This window comes from Pseudochaenichthys georgianus, chromosome 23 (genome assembly GCF_902827115.2).
Source record: "Pseudochaenichthys georgianus chromosome 23, fPseGeo1.2, whole genome shotgun sequence".
NCBI classification, from domain to species: Eukaryota; Metazoa; Chordata; class Actinopteri; order Perciformes; family Channichthyidae; genus Pseudochaenichthys; species Pseudochaenichthys georgianus.
The window spans coordinates 23,094,612-23,121,821 of NC_047525.1; the positions used below are offsets into that span (position 1 = coordinate 23,094,612).

The following is a 27,210-nucleotide window of genomic DNA, read 5'->3' on the forward strand; positions in this document are numbered from 1 at the left end:
GAGCTGTGCTTTGATTAAAGTCAGAATTCTGGGGAAAAAAAATGTTTTATTCTCAAAGTTCTTAGAAAAAATTATTCAAATTTGTTTCTCAAAATTCAGAATTTAATTTCATAATAAAGAAATCTAAACAAATGTTGGTCAGATCCCCCAAAATGTGGCACTTATCGTCTTCCTTACTGTCTGACTAATCATCATCTTCAACTTTCATAAGCTCAGAGGAACTGTTTGTTCTGGTTGTTCCAATCAGTCCAGCCCATACACCTCGCTGTGGATCATCTGAGGCTTCATTGGAGCATCCTTGCTGCAGAAATGTGTCAACAGGGGCCAGCATGGCGGTTTAATTAGTGCATATATATATATGTAGTAAAGAGCTCTAATAAGCACCCTTAGAGCCAGATCACACCCACTGTTAGGCTCCGAGGAGCATTACAGCTCCACAATTGTTTATGTACTCAAGGCTAACAGGGAAATGAAATAATGGTTGCAGTCTGTGATTGTAAATACGGTAATGGAGTCTCCTCTATGAGTGTGTGTGTGTGTGTGTGTGTGTGTGTGTGTGTGTGTGTGTGTGTGTGTGTGTGTGTGTGTGTGTGTGTGTGTGTGTGTGTGTGTGTGTGTGGTGTGTGTGTGTGTGTGTGTGTGTGTGTGTGTGTGTGTGTGTGTGTGTGTGTGTGTGTGTGTGCGGTAATAGGGACTTCTTGTTGTCAGGTCTTATTTGCCTACTGTATGTTGGGTTCATTATACTGTGTGTGCGGTTTGACCTGCATGTTGCTCGCATATCAAAATGCCTGCAGCTTGTTATTTTACACAAGGCCAAACACTTCTGTGGAGATGTGTTACCTGTGTGTGTGTGTGTGTGTGTGTGTGTGTGTGTGTGTGTGTGTGTGTGTGTGTGTGTGTGTGTGTGTGTGTTTGTGTGTGTGTGTTTGTGTGTGTGTGTGTGTGTGTGTGTGTGTGTGTGTGTTATCTAGTCAGGGCAGTGTGTGCACCTTCCCAGTTTCTACAGCTCTCTGGAGAATGTGATATTTACAGCAGGGTCCGTGACACGAACTAAACATCGCCTGTGTTTCCATGAACATGCTCTGCTTCTCGTTCTGTGTGACCTCATGCTGCTGTGATTGAGACTCCATGTTTGTGTGTGTGTGTCACAGTCACTACTCCCCGGCTGACACCCAACGCTAGTTCACGTAATTAGGTTTGTAAGGGCCCTGACTCCCATTGACCGTCTATTATAGCCGTGGCATCTGTGTATGTGGGCGTGTGTGTGTCGGAGCCCTGCAGCGAGGCGACAAAGTCCATTAATTCCAAGTGCTGGGGTTCGCGACCTCCAAATCATCAACACAGAAGCCAATCAGCAGCCTGCTGCTCAAGGTCGCCGCGGTGACACAGCTGATGGGAAGATGTGGGACTAGGTGTGATTATTGCATGTGATTGGGCCTAGAGTGAGAGACAAGTAGGGAGATAGCGAGTAGCAACAAGTGCTAATGCCGAAAATGACAGGAAGCTTATTATTTTTGGATGCACAGATTAGGAAGAGAGACGGATACATCATTTAAAAAACAATGTATACAAGAGGCAACATGGAAAGGAACAATCAACAAGAATCATTAAGATTATCATTTTTATCTACAGTAGTACCTTTTTCTGTTTCGCAAAACTGGTATTATTTAGGTATTAAACAGGCTATGGATAAATACTGTAAATATATCACAAGTACTAGAAGTGGAGAGCTGTGAAGATATTAAAATAGATACAGATGTGTGAAATATTCAGAGGATTCACAGTCTTGTACATTTTAATATCTACCTACCTACCTACCTACCTACCTACCTACCTACCTACCTACCTACCTACCTACGTGCGTTCGACCAACAAAATACAAACTTGAAGAAAACAGAATCATAAAGTACATCAGGCTTCATAGAGCAAAAACATTTCAAGTGCTACTCAACTGGCTTTAGATAAGCCAGTCCTTTATTAGTATATAAGTGCTTTGTTAATAGTTCTATCGCTCGAAGTGGAGTCGAAAGAGATGAGTTTTCAGTCTGCGCCGGAAGGTGTGTAAGCTTTCTGCTGTCCTGATGTCAATGGGGAGCTCATTCCACCATTTTGGAGCCAGGATAGCAAACCCACGTGTCTTTGCTGATGGGAATTTGGGTCCCCTTCGCAGCGAGCCGATTGGCTGATGCAGAGCGTAGAGCACGTGCTGGGGTGTACGGTTTAACCATGTCCTGGATGTAGGAAGGGCCAGATCCATTCGCAGCATGGTACGCAAGTACCAGTGTCTTGAAGTGGATTCTAGCAGTTACCGGAAGCCAGTGGAGGGAGCGGAGGAGCGGCGTGGTGTGGGAACATTTAGGAAGGTTGAAGACCAGACGAGCCGCTGCATTCTGGATGAGCTGCAGAGGTCGGATGGCACATGCAGGTAGACCAGCCAGGAGGGAGTTGCAGTAGTCTAGGCGTGAGGTGACGAGAGCCTGGACCAGAACCTGCGTGGCTTTCTGGGTCAGCTGGGGACGCATCCTCCTGATGTTGTAAAGCGTGTATCTGCAGCAGCGGGTTGTAGCAGCGATGTTTGCAGTGAAGGACAGTTTGTTATCTAGGGTCACACCCAGATTCATTGCAGTCTGAGTCGGGGAAACAACAGAGGTGCCGATGTTGATAGTCAGGTCAAGAGTGGGACAATCTTTTCCCGGAAGGAAAAGCAGTTCAGTCTTGTCAAAGTTGAGCTTGAGGTGATGAGCAGACATCCACTGAGAGATGTCAGCTAGACAAGCAGAGATGCGTGCGACGACCTGGGTCTCTGAGCGGGGGAAGGACAGGATTAGTTGGGTGTCGTCAGCGTAGCAGTGGTATGAAAAACCATGCGGGCATCACTCCAAAACTCCTTTGATTCTGACATAACGCTGATACATATGGAAATACACCCGATATTCTGTGCAATATGGGCGCATTCAGATTCATTATATGGTAATTGCTGCCACTTTCAACAGTTCAAAATCTGTTTACCATGCAAAAAATAGCATTTAAATAATGTATTAACGATAAATGACGTCCACTTTCACCTGTCATCTTTCATATATACAATAGTAAGCACAAAATAAAATGGAAATCTAAAACTCCCAGACTTCTGAATGTAATACGAATATGTTTTCCTCAAGCATGGTTGATATGCTCGTAAACAACCGGGATACAAAAACCCCGTTCTGTTGGAAGTGTGCTGTCAGGTAAATCTGACGCCTGAAGGGAAGCTAACTGAAGCAGACACCAGATCATAGATAAGCCTACACACACTCTTACATGCTCACACACTCTCTTACATGCACAGTGGCTGCAGATATAATCATGAACACGCTGTTAATTAAAGTGATACCAGTGGCACCTGATCCTCAAGTCCCACTGGCTTTGTTTTTATACAGATGCAGGTGTACATACACATACTACAGGCTCTTTGTCCCTCTCTTTCTCACACACACACACACACACACACACACACACACACACACACACACACACACACACACACACACACACACACACACACACACACACACACACACACACACACACACACACACACACACACACACACACACACACACACACACACCTTTCTAGCAGATCCACTAACCTGTGACGCAGACTTTTAAGTGATATTAATTTGGAACTATATCCACTCAGCTCTTTCACTTTAAAGGGGCCCTATTATGCTTTTGGGGGATTTCCCTTTCCTGTCGTGTGTTATATATGTTTTAGTGCGTGTAAATGGTCTGCAAAGCCGTCCCATAAACTTACAGCAGTAAATGTTTGCATTGAAAATGGTAATATTGAAATGTAAACGTGATTGGTCCAATGGACATAGGCTTTCATATCAAACTTAAAGTGTGATTATTTCAAGAACTTAGCACAACTTATTAAAGGTGGGGTAGGTACGTTTGAGAAACCGGCTCGAGATACACTTTTTGCTGTATTCCATGGAATGCTCTTAACATCCCGATAGCAATGAATATCTTAAGTGCTTTGACAAAAAATCCATACAAAAATATCATCTGTGGAAGCCGTGGCGCTGCAAAAAGCACGACCAATCATCTGAGCCGGCCCGGCTAAAGTAACTGGATGGCCTACCTGCCTGTCAGCCTCCTATCGGGGCACAAACTTATCTCGTGCCCTCATTGGTCATGTGCGCGTTCGTGTGTGTTGGAGGCGGGGCTCTATAAGGAAGTGGCAGATTTTCTCCGGTCGTGTATTTTCAAATTCTAGCGATCTCGAACCGGTTTCTCAAACTTACCTACCCCACATTTAAGACGTGATTTTTTAAATGAATTTTTTTTATTGACATTTAAAAAAAAAAAAAAAGGCCCTATTATGCTACTAACACATTGCACATGTTGTGACCAATCACAACAGATCCGGGCAGCTAACCAATCAGAGCAGACTGGCCTCTGGTTTCAGACAGAGGGTGAACAGAGGTGCTGCAGCACAGGCAGTATGAGAGAAATAAAGAGCTTTTTGAACATTAAAGCATGGAGACATGTCACAGTAGAGGAACAAAATATGAACCTGAAAATATGAATAATATGTAAATAGACTCCACATGTAAAGTAGCAGTGGTTGTGACAAGAAGATGTGAGCCTCAGGTACACACAGAGGAGTTAAAGTGCAGGCTGGAAACATGGTTCCTACTGTTTTGACTTGACGCTCTCGAGGGGATTGGAGAGTGTTCTTCCTTTTGTGTTCACCGTCAATCTCAATTCAAGTGTATCTCCTCGTGACTTTATCACTCTGCCTTTCTTACTGTTCGTCTGTCACTTCTCCCTGTTGAGTCAAATTCAACAGCTTGAAACTATATTTTTTTTACAACAAAGCAATTTATGAATATGGTAAAACAATTGTTATTTAATGTGAAAACTTTAAATATCGAACAATTAACAAAGTACGGAATATGATTAGGGCCAAGTGTGGTTTTTGGGGATCTGACCAAAGTTGTTTTTTTGTGTATTAAGAAAAAAAGTAAAACATGCTGACTTTTTTATCAGTATAAAACAATTCTGCTGCAAAAGAAAAATCTCTTTGTGTCAGATCAGAACATGTTTCATATACATAGCCCTTATCCTACAGGGAACAACATGAAGGGCTTTTAGTAATAACTGGATCATTTTCATCACTGAATATTACACAGTAGGGTCAAATCAAGTCACATGTTCTCATTGATTTGTGCTGAGTCATACCTTAGACATGGCCACTAGAAGTAATCTGCCGTATGCTTTTGTTATATCTCCCGCAAATGTGGCAAATATAGTCTTGGAAAAGGAGCACTTTCACATCAGTGCTTTTTTTCTTTCTTAGGAAGTGCTATTTGTAGAGCTATTTGTAATAATGTATATTTAATGCAGCTGTATAGCTTGCTCTTGCATTTTTCTTATCGGAGTTTAGTGTTGCACGCTGTGTTTAATGGCTCCAATAACTCTCAGTCAGAGGTCCGTTCACCCTACTTACAAGTGCAGATACATGCAGTGAACAGCGAAGCAAGCAATACAGATTTCCATTGTTTTGAATAATTAGAGTGGAATTGGTACATGGTAACACGGCCCTCTATGCATACCGGGTTGGGAGGGAGATTTAAACAAAATGTTCAGCAACAATTGTTTGTTACCCTGAAAGAAATGTAATCCTTAACCTCACGTGAGTTTCAGAATATAAAAGCAATGTAACTTGCAAGCAATGCTTTTGGACTTCCTCAATATCAAATGCAAAGCAATTAAATACAAGAGAAAATATTTTTTACTGAAGTGTAGTATGTGACCTTAGAAAACAAGATATTTAGGATCAAACATGATTTTATTTCTCGGAAAAAACGCCTTTAAGCATATTCATCATAATGTATACACCAACAATGAAGCACTTTTTTCAAATCTGATTATGTACTCCGTTAAATGTTATTTGTTACTCCCCAAGCCTGATAACGTCACATCTCTTAAAGGTGGGGTATGGAAGTTTGAGAAACCAGCTCGAGATCGCTAGAATTTGAAAATACACGACCGGAGAAAATCTGCCACTTCCTCACAGAGCCCCTCCTCCAACACACACGAACGCGCACATGACCAATGAGGGCACGAGATACGTTTGTGCCCCGATGCAAGGCTGACAGGCAGGTAGGCCGTCCAGTTACTTTAGCCGGGCCGGCTCAGATGATTGGTTGTACTTTTTACAGTGCTACGGCTTCCACTGATGATATTTTTTGAATAGATTTTTTGTCAAAGCACTTCAGATATTCATTGCTATCGGGATGTTAAGAGCATTCCATGGAATATAACAAAAAGTGTTTCTCGAGCCGGTTTCTCAAACTTAGATTACAACAAGTCTTTACACCAGCACACCTTTGTTAAACTTTAAGTCCCGCAAAAGCAGAAAGTATGAGGCTTATTCTACAATAAGCTGAGGAGATAAACTCTGTCATCCAGTTGAAAGCCATACAGGATGTGTGAAAAGACGCTTAACACTGTAACGGCCCGTCCTCACACTACAGCTTCAAAAAAAGCTTGGAGCTGGGCGTGTCTGAAGCTCGACCAACAACCAATCACATGAATATCCCACCCCTGACACACAAGCAGCGGTTTGATTGGCTAGAGCTTGTACTGGCGTATGATTTGATTGGCTGACGCTTCCACCGAAAGCTTCAGAAGCTTCAAAAGTTGAACATTGCTCAACTTTTGCAGCCTGTAACGCCAGGAAAGCTCCGCTCTGCTTCCCACAATGCAGTTCGGCGAAAAGTGACGTCACCCCATTCAAAGTGAATGGGCAGACGCGTTGGGAACCGTTTTTGAAGCTGTCGAAGCTGTCGTGTGGACGGGCCGTAAGAGAAAACCCTCTCATAGTAGTCAAAGCTGTCTTCTGTACTTTCCCTGATTAGCAAGATTAGCATGAGAGTGTGAATCCTGTTGCATCTGCCTAATGAATGCTATGCTGTCACTTCCATTCCACGTAACACCACACACACACACACACACACACACACACACACACACACACACACACACACACACACACACACACACACACACACACACACACACACACACACACACACACACACACACACACACACACACACACACACACAGACACACACGCACACACACACACATTAAGCATATCATATCTCTAGTTTACCATCACATATTAAAACATGGCAGAGTTAATAGGGAAATTATCTTCTAAAGCGGGGGTGTACAAACTTTTTTCTCCGAGGGCCACATACAGAAAAATATGCAAAGGGCTAGGCCGCTCACTGGAGGTGATTAATATCGCCTTACAAGTTAAGTTATAAGTTGGAAAAATCAATCAAATGGAGGTTAATTATTCTTGATACTTGAACATGCTTTAAGAAACACAACTGGCTTCATCTCAGCTCTCCAGAGGATTTACTTTATTTTGTTAGCAGCTCATTCCTTAAAACAGAAACTTCAAAGTGCTTTTAATAAGAGGAGATAGTGAGGGTAGATTTTTAGTAGTACAATATTTGACAAGTTTAATTTATGGGCCATATTTCATTATACTATTTGAATTAGCTCAAGGCAGAGAGTTCTAAAGAGTCGATAGCTTGATGCCCTTTGCCTTCTGAGCACGACCATGCATTGCTTGGGGGGGGGAAACAACCTTTTGAAGAGTCTGCTGCATCCACCGCTATTTGATGTGATCCGTCTGTGCGAGATGCACTTTCTCGGAGTTAATTAGATACCGACTTAGCTCAGCATGCACACGTTTACCCTCGTGCGCAGACACATGTTCGCTGGCTGCAAATAGAGCGTATCGTAACGAGGTCGACGGGGAAGGAGAGTTATTAGGCTCGCAGGCTGGGTAAACTGTTGCCTCCCCTGTGAAAAGGCCTCAGGGCTGAGCCGACTGAAGGATGGAGACAAACACAGATGGAGAGCTTGATGGACAATTAGAGACAGACAGGTGGAGGGGGACAGATTGCTGGCTGTGAGACAGAGATGGAAACAGACAGACAGACTGTTCATGAGTCTTTGCTGCAAGTTAGATAAAGTGTTTTCGGGTACATGGGTGTGTGTGTGTGTGTGTGTGTGTGTGTGTGTGTGTGTGTGTGTGTGTGTGTGTGTGTGTGTGTGTGTGTGTGTGTGTGTGTGTGTGTGTGTGTGTGTGTGTGTGTGTGTGTGTGTGTGTGTGTGTGTGTGTGTGTGTGTGTGTGTGTGTGTGTGTGTGTGTGTGTGTGTGTGTGTGTGTGTGTGTGTGTGTGTGTGTGACCTAGCATTACTATACTTGTGGGGACCTAAATCTGTTTACACAGTCACGTGTAGGGACTCGCCTCCCTTATGGGGACAAAATGGAGGTCTCCATGAGGGGAATCATTAATTGTAGGGTGAAGACTTGGTTAGGATTAGGATTAGGGTAAGGGTAAGGTTAAGGGTAAGGGTTAGGGTTAGGCATGTGTTGGTTATGGTTAAGGTTAGGGTTAGGGTTATATAAAATATTCTAGGTTATATAAAATAACCTAGAATAAAAACGTCTCCTCTGCTGAACTTCAACATCTCACACTAGAAAAATCAAGCTAGTTCCTTGTCGTGGTTGTGATCACTTTTCTTAATGGAAAAAGTGGCACCATATGTAAAAAAATAAAGCATTAGCAATTTATTTGTAAAGTATTTGATATTTTAATGTTGGTCTTTTACAATTGACATTCTGTTTTATAGTTGTGGCAATTATTCCTAGTGGGGAAGCCAACAAGAGCTAGCAAGATTTAGAAAGCTACACACGTTATTACATCTAGCTAACAAGTTCAGGCCTTGCTCTGAAGACACTCTTCCAAAAATAATCACGATATATTTAAACTAGGGCTGTCAAGTTAACGCGTTAATAACGCGTTAACGCAAAAAAAAATTAACGCCACTAATTATTTTAACGCGATTAACGCATGTGTATTTTTTTTCCTCGGCCGCCCCGTAGTTTCAGAGCGCATCGACTTTAAAATACCATCTACAAGCTGATGCTGCTGACAGCCCCGCTCCTGCCGCCTGCTTGAGGCAGACCACACTTCCACGCTCACCGGCAGGCACCGACTGGCCATCGGGAGGACCGGGAGGTCCACACCGCGCGTGTGTGTGGCCCGAGCGAGCGAGAGAGAGAGACCTTACGTGCATTACCGTACCGCAGTGTGAACGCGGCTATTGTTGTTGTTAGCATCTGGTGCTAGCTAGCTGCGCTAACGGATATAAGGAGCTGTTTAAATGAAAATAGAGGAGCGCTCCATCCACACAACTGCGCCGAGCACTTGACTTGATGCAGGAAGCAGACAGCGGGACATTGTACGAGAAGTCAGCACACTCATGATTGCAGCAACATGATTGCAGCGTCCAGGCAGCTCCCGTTCGAGCATATGCCTTGAGTTGCACATAGCTCCAACGAACGAACACACACACACACACACACACACACACACACACACACACACACACACACACACACACACACACACACACACACACACACACACACACACACACACACACACACACACACACACACCATTTGTATTGAATGAGAGAGGTTCCAGGTTGTTGTGTTTAATATTCATGAGAATATTTGTCATTGTAAGGTACATTTAGAACAGATAAAAAATGTGCGATTAATTTGCGATTAATCGCGATTAACTATGGACAATCATGCGATTAATCGCGATTAAATATTTTAATCGACTGACAGCCCTAATTTAAACATATCCAAGTGAACTTATCATTCAAATACATCAAGCTAGCATCTTTCGGATGTCTTTAATGTTGCTACGTGTACACACATGTTTTAGTGATGAAGTTTGTTCTTCCAAATAAATCATTTAAGGCGAGACACGGCAGGCAAAAACATCGTTTTTCATGCACTGGTCAATTTTGAGATTTTGTGCTATTTTGATTCTATAACATGTTTTCTTTCAGGCTTTTGGAAGGAAAACGTACAAAATACAAATGTAAGTGTTTATTTGACTATAGTTTGTCTATTTGCGTCTGTAGATTTCTCCTAAATTCACCAAAAGTTAGCATTCTAACGTAACATAAAGTACCGCGACCGCTGTGTGCACCATGTCATCAGAAGTATCGTTGGGAAGCTCCGCCTCTCCTGCACAATCTCATCGGATCCAAATATGGTCATTTCCTTTGTATCAGCAACCAATCGTGAAAGCACAAAGGGGTCTTAAACCAAGAAACTAAATCGAATTGGCTGGTGTCAATTTCTGACAACGTGATTCGTTCAGAAGCGTCACGTGGTGTGCTAAAACACTTCCTGGTTAGCTTTCCGCTAGAAATTGAAATCTCAAAATGGCAAAAGAACAGCGAAAAAAACGTTCACAGAGAAGACGACAACAATTGTCACTTGCACGAAGCAAGGTTATACAAAAAACAAATGACCCCGAACATGAAATACCTTCACGGAGTGCGTCGAGGCGCAAGCTGTCATCCAAAGAACAGGAGGGTTTAGCTAGCGCCTCACTGCAATCTTTAAAGGTCGATTTCTCAAAATGAGTTTTTTCTCCTACTCTGAGTTCAGTAGCACGTAGAGACACCAAACCTTCCAGTTATATTCATATCAATATTATGAAGGCTTTTACAGAAGGGTTTGTTCATATATCATTCATAGCCTGAATTATACAACATTGTATACCTAAAAACATGGTGAAAATGGATATTTTAGGGCTGTTGACAGTATTTTCTGATTTATGGAGTGATAAAAAGAGATATCCAATATCCCTTCTATAAAAGCCTTAGATACTAATATGACTACAAAATGAAATGAGAATTTTGAACCTGGCTTTATCCAAAGTTCAGATTTCGATTCCTGAAATGTGTTAAAATATGTGCATATTTAATGAGATAATCGGTAATTTGCATATTTAAACATGCTATTTCAGAAAACTTGTAATACAAAAAACAATTGCCTTATTGTAAGTAATTAACTGGAGAAATATCTAGCTGATACCTTTAAGTTAAAAAAAGTACCCTATTCACCTGGGGTGTCTCACCTTAAATACAGCATGATTTGATTATTATTGGTCTTATGACACTTAACCAAGTCTGAAACGGATCTCCAGAGCTATGAAAATAAGGCCAATAAAGTAGATATTCTTTTCTCATATGCCAGTGCTTAAAGGGAAGACGACTTCTGTATGTAGTAACTTTTTAAAAATCCAATACAACTGACCCGCAGCCAAATGTATCACCACTGTTACTTCCTTGTTTCTTGTCCCTCAGCTCTTGAAATGTAAGGATTCCATTTTGAAATGTGTATACCGGCAGCAGATGTGTGTATGTCTCTGTCACTGCATCCATCCCTGAGTGTGTGTCAGTGTGTGTGTGTTTACTGATGGGTTGCTGCAGGTTAGTGAGAACAAGTGTTGCTCCACTGATGTGATTTTACGCTTCGTCCTCTCTTCAACAATACCTATTTTCCCCGCTGCACACTCCCCCACACCACCTCTCATATTCTATTGTTTCATTTGTATCTCTTATTTCTCTCCGACAGCCTTAACATCCTTTCTACTATTGTCTCTCCTTCCTGCTTCTGTTCGGGATTCTTTTCCCCATCATTCTGTCTGGCTTGATAACAGTTTTTCTCCCTCCTCTCTGGTTTACTTTCTCTCTTGTGTTTCTTTTTGTTTCCTCTCTTCCTCGCTTGTTCAGCACTGGCTGAGATAAAACACATTCCCACAGAGACACAAATGAAAATGATTGTGTATTTGTTTGAAAGCTGTGCAGGAGAGAGATTAAGAGAACAGACTGACAAAAGGAAATTGAAAAAGGTGAAGAGAGGACAGTGATACAGCATCATGTGGATAATGAATAATTTATACTCGCTGTGTGTACTTTACTATCAGCAGTAATTTATACCAGTAATAATTTAGCAGATGTAATATATATTAGCCACATAAGTCTGCAGCTACTCATACAAAATGGTGTTCTGCAGTGAAGTTGGGAAACAGGAAGACTCTGCTGCAGTCAGGCAGGAGGTCTGAGCATCGAGGGGAGAAGAGAGAGAGATCTGTTCTCAAATATATATCAGCATGAGAGTGAGGGCTTTAAAGGGACATTCTGCTTTTCTACTGTTAGAAAAATATCACTCGTCACCGGCTTGAGCTTCGATATCAGGATCCATGTATCTGTGATCCTCTCCAGAATGGAAGTAGTCATCACATACAGAGCATCAACTAGTTGCAACAGTCAGTGTCCTTCACATGCTGATATCCAAGAGAGGGAGTTACACAGTCACAAGATGGAGGAATGCCGGTTATTTTAGGTAATCATACATCCTGTCATGCACAAAATACTGACTGTTTCTCAAGATGTTGGCTTTTTTCTGAAAATCCCAAATTCTAAGTTTTTCTGAAAATCTCAAAATTCAGACTTTCTCTCAAACTTATTAAATTCTGACTTTCTCTCAAAATTCGGACTTTTTTCTCAAAATCTCAAAATTCGGACTTTTTTCTCTAAAAAATGTGACTTTCTCTAAAAATCTAAAAAATTGTGACTTTTTTTCAAAAGTCTGATTTTTTCTCAAAATCCTGACTTTTTCTGAATACTTAAAAATGTTAATAATCACTCGTCACTGGCTTGAGCTTCAACCTCAGGATCCATGTGTTTCTGATCCTCTCCAGAATGGAAGTAGCATCACACACAGAGCATCAGCTAGTTCCTGAACAGTGTCCTTCACATGCTGATATCCAAGAGAGGGAGTCACACAGTCACAAGATGGAGGAATAGAAAGCAGTATTCAATGTTTACTTCAGATTAGCTCCACGTCAGAAATGAGCATGCTTGTCATATGTCTCTCTCCATAGAGGCTGAATCATCATATTAATCACATAGCTATCACATGCCTCAAACAGTCCTGATGCTCTAATCATGCATCCTGTCATGCACTCAGCTACAGCTCTGATACTGGAAGAGGACATTCAGTATTTTCCCAACATCTACATCTCATGTTTTATAGTGAAAACTTTAATTACATGTATTACTGTATGTCAACACATGTCACATAACTGTAGTAGGTCAGTTGAAAGCAATAATATAAAGTTATTTGGTTCAACTTACTATCATTGCTTTAAATTAACCTAATGCAGGTATGTGAAATGTGTTGACACAATACATTTAATTAAAGTCAACGTTTCAGTTTGTTCTGTGTAATATCACGTTCAATACAAACCACTTCAGAAGCGGATATGTTTTCAATAACCCCCGAGGGGAACTTCATTTACAGTTGTACATTACATAGTATAACGACACACTGTATGCACAAACACATGCATCATCAGAAAGGTTTCAGTTCACACTCTGCATTTTGGGTCTTTAGTCGGGTCTTGAACCAGGAACCCTCCAGTTCCTAAGCCACCCCCTGCAGATTGAGCTAGACGGCCCCAAAGGTAACTGAGATATGATTTATGTTTTCTAAACTGACCCACAGGTTTTACATTCATTACAGTTCACAGACCAACGTTCTGATTCCACAGTGATATACCATCGTGGTTTATCCTTTCACATGTTCTAAACATGTCTCTAAACTATATGATTAAGAGTCTTTATTAATTCCTGAGGAGAAATTCAGATAAAATGCCTTTTGGGAGTTTAATGCCTTGCTCAAGGACACACTGCCAAGCCTTATTAGTATAACTATTCTTTAATTATTTGTATTTAAAAGGCAAAGAATATGGTTTAGATATTGTATCTGTTTCTAAGTAGAAGAGGAATCACTTTCCTAATAAAAGTCTTATTTTGAGGTGATTATAAACTAGAAAACTCTGCCATTAAATCCCCCTAAAATGCCAAACACTGCTATTCAAGTCATCAAACCAGCCTTTTAACGATATGAAGGAGGATGCCATGCAGTAAAGTGTCCAATGCTGGAATCAAACCCACTAACGTAGCATCCTCTGTGACTCTGCTATCGACGCTCTCTATCGAATCCGCCTTTTCAACTCAAACGGATCGAGCGGAGCAACTATTCTGAGAGCTGACGCTTGACTTCTGAACAGTTTTCTTTCACTTTTATTGACCCGACTTGTTGGCTCCACAGCCGCATGCACACTCTGCAGCAAAATGATATTAAAATAATATTTGACATTGATCTCCACACACACAAAACCCAGGCACCAATTATGGAACAAGTAGGCACACCCACACACACACACACTCACACTCACACACACAGGCTTGAATCTAATGAGTGGTATTTGTGTAGCTGTGTATTGATACAACCCTTGGCTTCACTGCTCTCTTGTCAAATCTTGTTGAGCAGAATCCCTGTCTGATGCCTGTTGCCTGTTCTCCGCTATTGATTATTCATTTCTCTCTTGGCAGATTAGCCCGTAAGCTCGCTCAGAGCCAGACGAGTGTGTTTTAAACAGTAGAACTCTGTTTGAGCGTTGTGTAGGCGGCTCGGTAACTTTCTTTATGTTATGAAATACAAACAGACGTGGGAGGTAGTGGAGTACAAATACTCCATTACTGTGCTTAAGTACATTGTTCTGGTATCACTACTTTACTCCACGACTTTTTACTTTTACTTATTACATTTTGAACACAAATACCTGTACTTTCTACTTCTTACATGTTGAAGCCAAATACCTGTACTTTCTACTTCTTACATGTTGAACACAAATACCTGTACTTTCTACTTTTTACATGTTGAACTCAAATACCTGTACTTTATACTTCTTACATGTTGAACCCAAATACCTGTACTTTCTACTTCTTACATGTTGAACACAAATACCTGTACTTTCTACTTTTTACATGTTGAACCCAAATACCTGAACTTTCTACTTTGCTCATGTTGAACTCAAATACCTGTACTTTCTACTTCTTACATGTTGAACACAAATACCTGTACTTTCTACTTCTCTCATTTTGAACACAAATACCTGTACTTTCTACTTCTTACATGTTGAACACAAATACCTGTACTTTCTACTTCTTACATGTTGAACACAAATACCTGTACTTTCTACTTCTTACATGTTGAACACAAATACCTGTACTTTCTACTTCTTACATGTTGCACACAAATACCTGTACTTTCTACTTCTTACATGTTGCACTCAAATACCTGTACTTTCTACTTCTTACATGTTGAACTCAAATACCTGTACTTTCTACTTCTTTACATGTTGAACTCAAATACCTGTACTTTCTACTTCTCACATGTTGAACTCAAATACCTGTACTTTCTACTTTTTACATGTTGAACTCAAATACCTGTACTTTCTACTTCTTACATGTTGAACTCAAATACCTGTACTTTCTACTTCTCTCAGTTTCCAAACAGCTGGTTCCTTTAGTCTGAATGTGTGTTGGTGCGTGATCATTATTCTTTAGAGTCATTGCGTGCCTATTGATTTGAACACGATCCGTGTATCCATCACTTCCTGGTCTTCTCTAAAGAAGAGGGACCAATGGAAACGTTGTCATGTTGCCGTTGTTCAGCATGGAAACATTCATTAGCGAACAATGACATTATTGTTCTATTAATATAAAGGGAGGTCAGGTACTCTTTAAAACAGCTGCTAGCTATGGGTACTTTTTTACTTAAAGGGGACCTATCATGCAAAATGCACTTTTGTACGTCTTTTATACATAAATATGTGTCCCCGGTGTGTCAGGGAATTCACCAAGTGTTCTCTCTGATTATTATTTGAATTTTTCTGATGTCAGAAAAGGGGTGCTCCGCCTATATGGGCAACTCTCCACCTATCAGGGGAATGAGAGACCGCTCGAAAGCGCTGGAGACGCTGTAGTACATATGCCAGGCCTGTAGGTGGCGCTGTAGTCTGCTGCAAAAGCAGAATCAGCCCCTGCAAAAACAGGGCTGGAAAAGAGCAAATAGAGCGAAATGAGGCATGACTAAAATGCAGGATCTGTTTGGTATTTTGAAAAGAAAACTTCACAGACATGTTTTATAGGTATGGCCCTACAATATATGTTTCAAATATAGCATGCTAGGTCCACTTTAAGTTCATTTCAAAGCCCATACTTCTTTACTTTTACTTGAGTAAAGAAGTTTTGTCAGTACTTCTACTTTCACCAGAGTATTTTTAAACACAAGTATCTGTACTTCTACTTGAGTAAAGGGTGTGTTGCCACCTCTGTATACAAAGCATACCTGGCTGTTTATAAAATGTGAAAGTCAATCAATGGTGATGTGTGTCGTGGCAGTGTTTACCATCCCTCCATCTTCCTGACGTCTTTGAGACATGTCTGATAAATGAGGGAACATCTAATGAAGCAACCTTTATGCAAATGTATTCATCACCATCTGAGTTTGCATTGTGCCGGAGTATCTCCTTGCTAAACAATTCTGAAATTAATATCATGTGCATCTTTTAAAAGGGAAAATAGATGTATGTGAGCGACGCAGAGAGAAAAGTCCGCAGACGAGGAGGGAATTGAAAATGTGTTCCTAATTGATGTTTAATTAAAGAGCTTGTCCATATCATTAGTCTGTCTGTCATCCATGGTGCCATCAATCACTGGCGGCTGGCACGGCGGTCCATGAACGCATCCATCAAGACACTTAGCCAGTCAGAATACTCGCATTAGCCTCACCTCGCTGCCTACATGTATCGGTCGGTGTTTGTGTTAGACGAAGGCATTTAAGCGATTCCACGGGCATCAATCTCACCGTTGAGCTTCTGGCAAATGTGATTTGGGGGCCATGGCTATACGTTTCTCTACATCGTGATGGTGGGAGGATTGCAACACTGCGAGTTCAATCGATTTTCAATCAGAACAGGAAATGGTGGATGTGGAGTTTGGTACACCCTCCCACGCCAGAGAGACTTCACTTTTATATTTCAAACTTATTCTGCTGCTGAAGTGCAAGCCGTTTGTTTGTCTAAAGAGTGTGCGTTATATAACCACGTTAATTGTGAAATGTATTGTATAGTTTTATCAAAGTTATATTGTTGTTATATTGTAAAGTACAGTGGGCTTTGATATGCGTTCACATTTCGAATTGTTGTGAGTTTCTCCCACGACTCTTATTTGAGAGTTTGCTGCCTCACAGAACTTGAGTAAACAAAGTAAACTTTTTTTGTTTGTACTTTAACACGAAACCTGATTGCACCAATAGCTGGAGGTCATGCAGTAAATGAGTCAAACCATGCGAATCCATCTCAGTAATAACTGAAGTAAAAATGTATGCAACCTTATTAAAATGTTCCTCCGGTGCATATATTACATGTGCAAAAACGGATACATTTGGTCCTTTGACTCATTATTGCTATTTCCTTACAACAACAAATTACACTTACTTTAACTGACAGAAAGTACGTTAAAATTCACATTTTGTTTTCCCAAGTATCTATCAATGATTACATTGGAAGACAAACAAATCAAATGTATTCTGAATATAGTATTACATTATTTAACATCACTTACACTAACAGTTGCTGTTATCCATTTAAAAAGCATCAGCCACAAGTCAAATAATGACAAAGATGTTTGTGATGTCTCTAAGGGTTTCATGTCTCCTTTAGGGGATCGAAGCTGTTTCTTTTTAAAGAGTCCTCTCCTGTTGATGTTCAGGTGTATATCAGTATGTAGTGTCTCTACTTTAAAGAGTCCTCTCCTGCTGATGTTCAGGTGTATATCAGTATGTAGTGTCTCTACTTTAAAGAGTCCTCTCCTGCTGATGTTCAGGTGTATATCAGTATGTAGTGTCTTTACTTTAAAGAGTCCTCTTCTGCTGACGTTCAGGTGTATATCAGTATGTAGTGTCTCTACTTTAAAGAGTCCTCTCCTGCTGATGTTCAGGTGTATATCAGTATGTAGTGTCTCTACTTTAAAGAGTCCTCTCCTGCTGATGTTCAGGTGTATATCAGTATGTAGTGTCTCTACTTTAAAGAGTCCTCTCCTGCTGATGTTCAGGTGTATATCAGTATGTAGTGTCTCTACTTTAAAGAGTCCTCTCCTGCTGATGTTCAGGTTTATATCAGTATGTAGTGTCTCTACTTTAAAGAGTCCTCTCCTGCTGATGTTCAGGTGTATATCAGTATGTAGTGTCTTTACTTTAAAGAGTCCTCTCCTGCTGATGTTCAGGTGTATATCAGCATGTACTGTCTCTACTTTAAAGAGTCCTCTCCTGCTGATGTTCAGGTGTATATCAGTATGTAGTGTCTCTACTTTAAAGAGTCCTCTCCTGCTGATGTTCAGGTGTATATCAGTATGTAGTGTCTCTACTTTAAAGAGTCCTCTCCTGCTGATGTTCAGGTGTATATCAGTATGTAGAGTCTCTACTTTAAAGAGTCCTCTCCTGCTGATGTTCAGGTGTATATCAGTATGTAGTGTCTCTACTTTAAAGAGTCCTCTCCTGCTGATGTTCAGGTGTATATCAGTATGTAGTGTCTCTACTTTAAAGAGTTCTCTCCTGCTGATGTTCAGGTGTATATCAGTATGTAGTGTCTCTACTTTAAAGAGTCCTCTCCTGCTGATGTTCAGGTGTATATCAGTATGTAGTGTCTCTACTTTAAAGAGTCCTCTCCTGCTGATGTTCAGGTGTATATCAGTATGTATTGTCTCTACATGTCTCCATGCTTTAATGTTCAAAAAGCTCTTTATTTTTCTCACACTGCCTGTGCTGCAGCACCTCTTTTCACCCTCTGTCTTAAACCAGAGCCCAGTCTGCTCTGATTGGTTAGCTGTCCGGCTCTGTTGTGATTGGTCAACCGCTTAGAGATGTCCCGCCCCTTAGCCTTATCACGTCCAATTTGTAAGAGCCCTAGCCAATGAAAGTTTGAGTGTTACAAGTATGGGGGAAACTTTGGGATTTTAGCCTTTGCAGACCGTTTACATGCACACAAACCAATATAACATACTACAGGGAAGGGAAACCCCTTAGCTTAACAGGGCCCCTTTAAAGGAATGGTCCACTCATTAGATAATTAATCAAAACTTCAGTATTTAGTGAAACGTTATGTTTAAACCATACCCTGAAGAAATCAGCGATATTCCCCGGTAAATAATGATTTTATAGCTCTTTTTTATCAAGACCTGTATATTCCGTCTGGCCGCCGCCATGTTTGCCATTTTCAGTAGTCACGTGATGGTCGTGACGTCATCCATGCGTTCACTTTGTCAACACACGGAGTATTTCAGTTCGAACTCGTCAGCAGAGGAACAAGTTTTGACCAATGTGAAGAGATTGGATGGGGGAATTCAGCCATACATATCAGTATGACAATACGACACCCTCTGTCCTAAGACCCTCACATCGTACAAGGAAAAACTTCCGAAGAAAACCCCCAGTTTAAAGGGAACATGGGAGAAACCTCAGGGAGAGCAACAGAGGAGGGATCCCTCTCCCAGGACGGACAGACGTGCAATAGATGCCGTGTGTAAATTGAAAAGATAATACATTTGCAACATAGGTAGTCCAAATGTTTGGAAATGCATGTGTGTATAATGGGAAGATTATATAAGATACTATATGTATGCATGTAGTACCACCCTTGCTAGCGATTCCCTCTCTAGTTTAGCATACTCAGCTTCGTTGTCCCTGGCCATAGAATCACGATTTTATGGAGCCGGAAAAACTGGGGGGAAATACACACTAGCCGGTACTACGCTATATGGAAAGGCCACCAAAAACTGTCCTGGCCTGGACGTTAAAACGGGGCTAGCCGCTGCAATGGAAATGCGCTATAACATACCTTATTCTTACTCCGAGCACTACTTCTGCTCCTCCGTCGCTTCACACTTGCAGAGGGCGATTTCTCTACTGGCCGAACTGGTGTCCTGGTCGGTGATGACACCAGAAAGACCGATGGTACTGCATCTCCATTGAGTAATGGTTGTTCTTTAAATCCCATGTTATGTTTGATCATACTCTCAGAGTAGTCGTCCGGAAATGTGAAATGTTCGCTGCATACATGAGCCTGTAAATCTCTCGGTTCGGGCCGGCCACATTTCGCTAGCCACTGCCTCCGAATGTACTTCTTACGCTTACCTTTTGGCAACAGATGGAACCGAGCATTCCGTGGATTGTTCCTATCCGAATTATGGCAATATTTCGCGATACAGTGAGGCATATTTGAATAGAGAAACTACAGTAAATAACATGGAGATCAACGTGTCTTCGAAAACCAAACGCATGGATTACGTCACGTCCGGGAAATGGCGGCGCCCACAGTGTTGATGTTATTTCGGTATATAATCAGTTTAAAATCACTGATAATGTCATCGGATTAAAAAAAAAAAGAGAGAGAGACTGGCAGAGACTGGTCTGTTTTATCGGATGATCATTTTTAAAAAATGAGTGTCATGAGCATACCATTCCTTTAAGACTCATTATGTGACTTCTACTCTTAAGGCTATTTTTGTATTACAGTTATCTCCAGTTTGAGTCCAGCAGCTGTGCATTGATGTTGAAGTGCCCGGCTAGATGATTCAAATGGTATCTCATGTAGTAAGAGATCTTTGAAGAGGTCTGTTTGATAATGATAATGATGAGAAATACCACCATGACATCATCTTCAAAGATGTCTTTAAAGCCCTGCGTCCCGACTCACGTGTTTTTGACTTTTAAAGGTCAAATGTTCTGCAACCACACCATTTGTAATAGCAGGTGTCGTGATCTTCAAACGGCAGATTATCTCGATTTCAAACAAGACTTTCATAATGAAATAATTTTTTGAACAAAGTTCCTGCAACGCCCGTGGCTTTTCTTAAACAGAACGAGGATCGAGAAGCACATCACAGCACTGCATGCCTCCGCAACAAGAACAAATAATCACCCACAAAATATGAAAATGACTGGGAGGCAGATATGGAGATGATTGCGTCCTCGTTGAGCTTTTTTGGTTAGCAGATCTTTTATGAGACGTGAAAGTTACTTTTCATCTGCCTCTCAGAGTCTTTCAAGTCCACTTTTTCTTCCCCCGGGAGTTTTCGATGCAAATCCCTCCTTACAAAGCAGCCGACTAAAGCGGGCTGCCTGTGGTCTCCGATGTCATTAACACTGAGAAGAAAGGCTGAATTTAATTTAGCAGCTGCTGACTGGAGAATGGAATCGAGTGTAATGTCACACAGGGTGCATCACACGCAAACATTTTGTCCATCCATCTCTTTGGCTCCGTTCTCCCTGCTTATCTCTTTCTCTCTTGTTTTCACTCACACACTAAAGCCCCATTCTAAATATACACAAAGAACCAGTTAAGGAGCTCAAATGAATACATGTGTGGCCGCTTCATGGATGTGACAAGCAGTTACTGGCTGCAGACAATAGGAAGACGGATCCAATAAAAGCTATTTAGCATGGAGCTCTTCACACACACACACACACACACACACACACACACACGCACGCACGCACGCATACGCGCACACACACACACACACACACACACACACACACACACACACACACACACACGCACACATACGCACGCACACATACGCACGCACACATACACATACCATGTATACATCACTTCAGGGGACATTCCATTGACTTACATGCATTTCCTGGAGACTTATCCTAACCTTAACCATAACCAACACATGCCTAACCCTAACCCTAACCAAGTCTTCACCCTAAAATTAATGATCCCCCTTATGGGGACCTCCAATTTGTCCCCATAAGGGAGGCGAGTCCCCACACGTGAATATGTAAACAGATGTAGGTCCCCACAAGTATAGTAATGCTAGTACACACACACACACACACACACACACACACACACACACACACACACACACACACACACACACACACACACACACACACACACCCTTTCTCCGGTTACAACACATGACGCAATCCCAGGCAACAAGACAGTAGTGCTTTCCGGGTTGGCACCGCTCACAGTCGCAGACGTTTATCTGTCTCTGGGCACGGGTTGCGTTTTCTTGCGATATGCTGATCAATGATGCATCGTGTGGTTTCACATGCGTTTTCACAGAGAACGAACATTCTCATTATCTCGTGACACGTTGATCTATTGCTCAAAGTCCAACACTTTGTTGGACTTTTTCGGAATTGAGGCGTGGAGAAATGCAAACTCGCGTGTGTCCATATGATACATGAGGAAACGATGTTCGCTGAGAGAGATAAGCAACACACGGGGACGTTATGTAACGAGGTCACGGATCTGTTAACGAGTGCGATCATGGATCTGATGTGTATAGGTCAGTTTGAAAGGGCAAGACACACTCATTGATCAATATTCCTCTATTGATATTCTTTTTCTTGAGCCATTTGGAAAACAAGAGTTCAATTGTGTTGCCCTTCAAACCATAGCAGCTTGTAACATTTTAAAACATGAATACAACGATTATCTAATTTTGAAAACATTTTCTAATTTAAAAAATCACCAGAACAGCAGCAGTTATACCTGATATCATACAAATTGTTATTGTATCAGTATACACATAACAAAGAAAGGGTAGAGTTTGCTAATACGGTATGTTACTAATGAGGACAATCCAAATAATATGACGTGTTTTTACCAGGGTAGGGGGGGTTGCTTTTTAAAATCTAGTCTGTTACAATTACTATACAAAACCTAATCTGATTACATTCTGTTACTTTTGGGTTTGGTCGATTTCAACTGCAATGCAAATTAATACAAGACAAAATAAATATTAATAGTATACGCCAGAGGAAGTTTCTCTCCCTGCCTGAAACGCTTCCATTGGACTCCTTTGTATACTTTAGCGACATAGTGACATCACTATGTAGCACTTGTGCTCCTGTTGGCTGGTGCTCCAACACATTATGTGATAGGCTTAGGGGCGGGACATCTCTAAGCAGTTGACCAATAACAACAAAGCTGGCCAGCTAACCAATCAGAGCAGATTGTCCTCTAATAAGTCAGGTGTCTACCGACTGCATTTAACAATAAACATATGTTTAAGTATAATGTAAGTAGTCTAAATGAAAACCAAAGAGAAGTATTTTGTTTTATGTAATTGTAAGGGGATGCAGTTACCTTTTTCCTGTATCCTGATTACGTAATCTTGTAGCAATTCATCCCCAAGCTGGAGTTTTACAGATCATTTTGAAAAGTGGAGATTGCCATATATATAATGAGAACCATCCAGATATATAAACCCTCTAGTGTCATGATTAATGTTAGAATAAAGGCTCCTTGTAAGTCTGCAGTTGTTGGCTTATGTTGAGTGATAGAAGATGGATTTCGGTACAGTATGACTTTAGTGCCTCCCATGGGATATGTAAAGCTGTATGTCTGTGAATGTGTTCGCCAACTGTCTTGTTAAGCTTTATTTATTGCCTATTAGCATAATTAGCTCAGTAATTATGGTGTCACACAAAGCAGCCAGCCCGAAAGCCTTTTGTTGATCAGCGCTGTTTCTCAGACACTCGTATATTTCTTCATAGTTTCTGTGGCACAAATGACCAATTACCGGGTGCTTGAATCCATATTTGTACTTGCTGTGTTACATTTCGGTGACTGAGTGTGACAGAAGTATGCAACATTATTATTTAAATAGATTCGGAGATTGAAGCCGTGAACAACATCCTGCATTGTGCTCCGATGCACTCTGTAGCAATGCAGTAGGTGATACGCATAATTAGCCATGGATGTGAGTGTGTGCATAATGTTTACCTGCCTATATGGGGCTGTTATTATAATAAACCATATGTGCCATAAGGACGGTATTCTCAACAGCCTTTCCTGTGTGAGCGTTCATATTAGAAGTTAAAGAGTCCCTAAAGAAAAGCAGATTCCTGCCTAAAGACCTCCTCTACGTCTCAAACACAAATATGTTCATTTGTATAGGTAGCCATATGCCTTATTGTTCATTTACTTAGAGGAACATGTTGCATTGCAGAAGCTATTTCTTAGAGTTCTGTTCCGTTAATGACTACCAACCTTTAAAAGTATGTAAAATCCTTATTTTGCTGAAGTAAGTTTCTTGAAGCTGCACGGGAGAGAGTGGCTTTGTATTTGCTTTTGCTTCACAGATATTTTTTGTGATGAACTCAATTAACTGTTAAAAACATGGAAGTATTTTCTGTTATCTCACCCCCAGGTTTCTGCCTAACCCCTAGATTCCACCGGGTCCGCCTGCGTCGTGTTACGGCTGTGCCGCGGCGTTCGCACAGATCGCGGCCACTCTAGTCAATGGGTGCTATTCCACCAGATGCGCCGCATTACGGCTCAGAAGCGTCTCGGCGCTGGGCTCCGCTCAACATAGGATGCAAGTCTATTTTCGATGCGAGGCCGGGCAGGAAGTGAACCGGTCAGAGAATCCGGCCCATCCCAAAACAAACTAATTTTGCAGACCCTATCCCTCCGTAGTCTTTCAAGTAGGAGGAGAAATGCCAGCGTTCTCCTCCGGTTTACAGGCACTGTGTAAATGATATATAGAATACCACTAAAATACAGCAACACATCTTTGATTCATGTCGGTTATAACTGGGATATTACAATTATTATTAACTTTGTCTGTACAAAGTAGCTTGTCCAGGAAATATGCCCAAATCAACAAAAACGGCGAGCCGGCAGGAAAGATGCTACGCTTCTGAAATGCTTCTGAAACGCGCCCGGTAGGGTATGACGCCGGACCAAAACCGCGGTGCAACCGTGACGCGGCGCAGACGGACCCGGTGGAATCGAGGGGTAACTCTTAGCTAATCTAAAAGTAGGCAAAGACAGGGGGAGTCCGTGGAGCTGAGGCATGGCAACTGAAGACTTGTTGAAAAGACACAAATACAGTCGTTCCCTTCATTTTGAAAAGCTTTAGGTCTTGGAATAAATTAAACAGATGATTTAAACAAACAAAAAACACGTCTGTTGAGTTCTAAGAAATTGAGAAATGATCCATAGAAACCAAAACCGTTTTTGGTACCAGACTGTAAGCATTTCCATTTCTGCTGTAATTGTGGATTTTAACTCGGAGGACTATCTTGCGGGATTTTAGATTTGAAGCTGCCTCAAGTTTCCATTTCAAGAAACTGCAGTTTAAGGTGGTTTGAATGCAGAACAGAAATGGTCCTTGATCCCATTGGAGGTAATTCCAATAAGTACTACTTGTTTCTGTCTGAATGTATGTCCATGTTATTTAGCTACATCGTCCCAACCATCGTAGTTCAATTGTTAACATTCAAGGAGTAGATAAACTGCAACATACAGTACCAAAGAGATGGGATTCATCATGTACATTTAAGTCAAAAGAAGCTTCACTCTCTTAACCTCCTCCAACATCTTGAAGTGAATGAAAGAATTTCACCCTGAGAGGGATAAAGGACGGGAACATGTTTACATACTTTAAAGGTCCCATGTCATGGCCATTTCTACTGATCATAATTCCATTGTTGAGGTCGACTAAAATACATTTACATTGTGCAATTTTCCAAACTCACATTGGTTTCTCATCCAGCATCTCTGTAAAGTATGTGTATTCACTCTCTGTCCTAAACGGCTTGTTGGAGCTCCGCCCCCTCCCTGTGACCCAGTGTGCTCTGATTGGTCGGGACGTTGCGAGGCTCGCTGCTCAGTGAGCTGGCTTACTGGTGTGGTTTCCAGGTCGGCGATACAGCGAGACAGCGCGAAACTCATCCTGAGCACACAAACACTCACAGCCGAAGTAAAAACAATAAGTGTGGCTTGATATTGAGAAAGAAAAGGTTTATAACGCTGTGAGAACGGGTCTGCGGAGAGCATTTCTCCACCATCCCAACTCGTCTATTACCAACCAGGGAGCTCTATGCAAGTCAATGGGACTCCCTGTTAGTTGAACATTTACGCTAAAGGTCCTGGTGTGTGAGGAGCTCCGCGGATTGGTCCATTTTGGTTCCGGGAAGAAACAAATGGAAAAAGAGAAATGTCCAACGAGGCGTTCTGGGGCAGCAGACAGGTCTTCTCTGTGTTAGAGTTTTACTCGCTACATGGTGTATTTTGAGGGTTTTGACTCTGCACACCGTTTACATGCAGAAACACCTTCATAGCTATCTCCGACTTTTATTTTTGTACTCTATTTTATATTTCATTTTTTTACAATGAAATTATTATTACAATTATTTGTCTTTTATCTCAAAGCGTATCAGTATCCCTTGTTGTGAAGCACTTCGAGATTTGTCTTGGCAGATGAGAAGCGCTATATAAATTAAATATATTATTATTATTATTATAGCACACAAGGGGACGGGCGATAACTGGAGAAGCATGACATGGGCCCTTTAATCCATCCAATTATCTCAGCCTATAGCTCAAATTAAAGTTGATCTGTACCATTTTAATTAGTGCTCCGCTTGGATTAAAGTGCTGGAACACATCCGAGCATCGACCTTCCGTGAACTCTTTGTTTAAAGTTAAATCCACGTTTATTCTGCGGGGTGGCGGTTGCTCTGAGATTAGTGACAAGAGCAGTAAATTGACTCCCAATTGGATCTATCAGGGCACTTAGTCAGCCAGTTAGTTGCATTAGTTTCTCCTTGCTGCACTCTGCCATGGTTTTGTTTTGTTTCCGTCAGACTCAGCAGCAGTGGGTCCAGTTTAGTGTTCATGTCCTCCTGCTGCACCGAGGCTTTTCTCAGCAGCATCAGTCACATTACTGAGGCTGCTGGGGGAGACACCCGGGGCACAACAAGACATTTCAACTTCGAGAAAGCCCCCAGTAATTTCTTCAACGCATCTGCTGTGATTTTAAATACGTTTTAGAGGGGAAAGCAGTAGCACTTTCAAATCAGCATGAAACAATGAGAATCGGCTAAAATATATATAAAGCTTTTACTGACTGTCCTTTATTTAATTTAGTTTTTATTCTAACCTTTTATGCTCTTAACCTTTTTTTTTATATTACCATATTGTATTCAATATGCTCCTTAGATAACTTTTTATTTTATTTGTTACTATTTTCTCCTTATAGCATTGTGAAGCACCTTGAGATGACGTAGTTTTTAAAGTGTGCTATATAAATGAAATGTATTATTATTATATTATTATTATAGTTAGTGGTAGGAAATACAGAGGTGGGAGGTTACTAAGTACATGTACTCAAGTACTGTATTTAAGTCAAATGTTGAGGTATTTTTACTTTGCTAAAGTATTTCCGCTATGTTGTACTTCTACTCCCCTTCAATTCAGAGGTAAATTGTGTACTTTTACTCCATGTACATGTATTTATCACCTTCAGTTACTTCACAGATCTGGATGAACGATGTGAAATATAATCAAGTGTTGAATCAGAC

The 27,210-nt window shown here is 41.2% G+C and overlaps 1 protein-coding gene across 3 annotated transcripts in view; it reads left to right on the top strand.

Moving 5' to 3' along the window:
* The window catches only part of grm8a (glutamate receptor, metabotropic 8a), a 331,157-nt gene that overhangs the window by 229,260 nt on the left and 74,687 nt on the right, over positions 1 to 27,210 (top strand). The gene's annotated exons all lie outside the window — the stretch shown is intronic.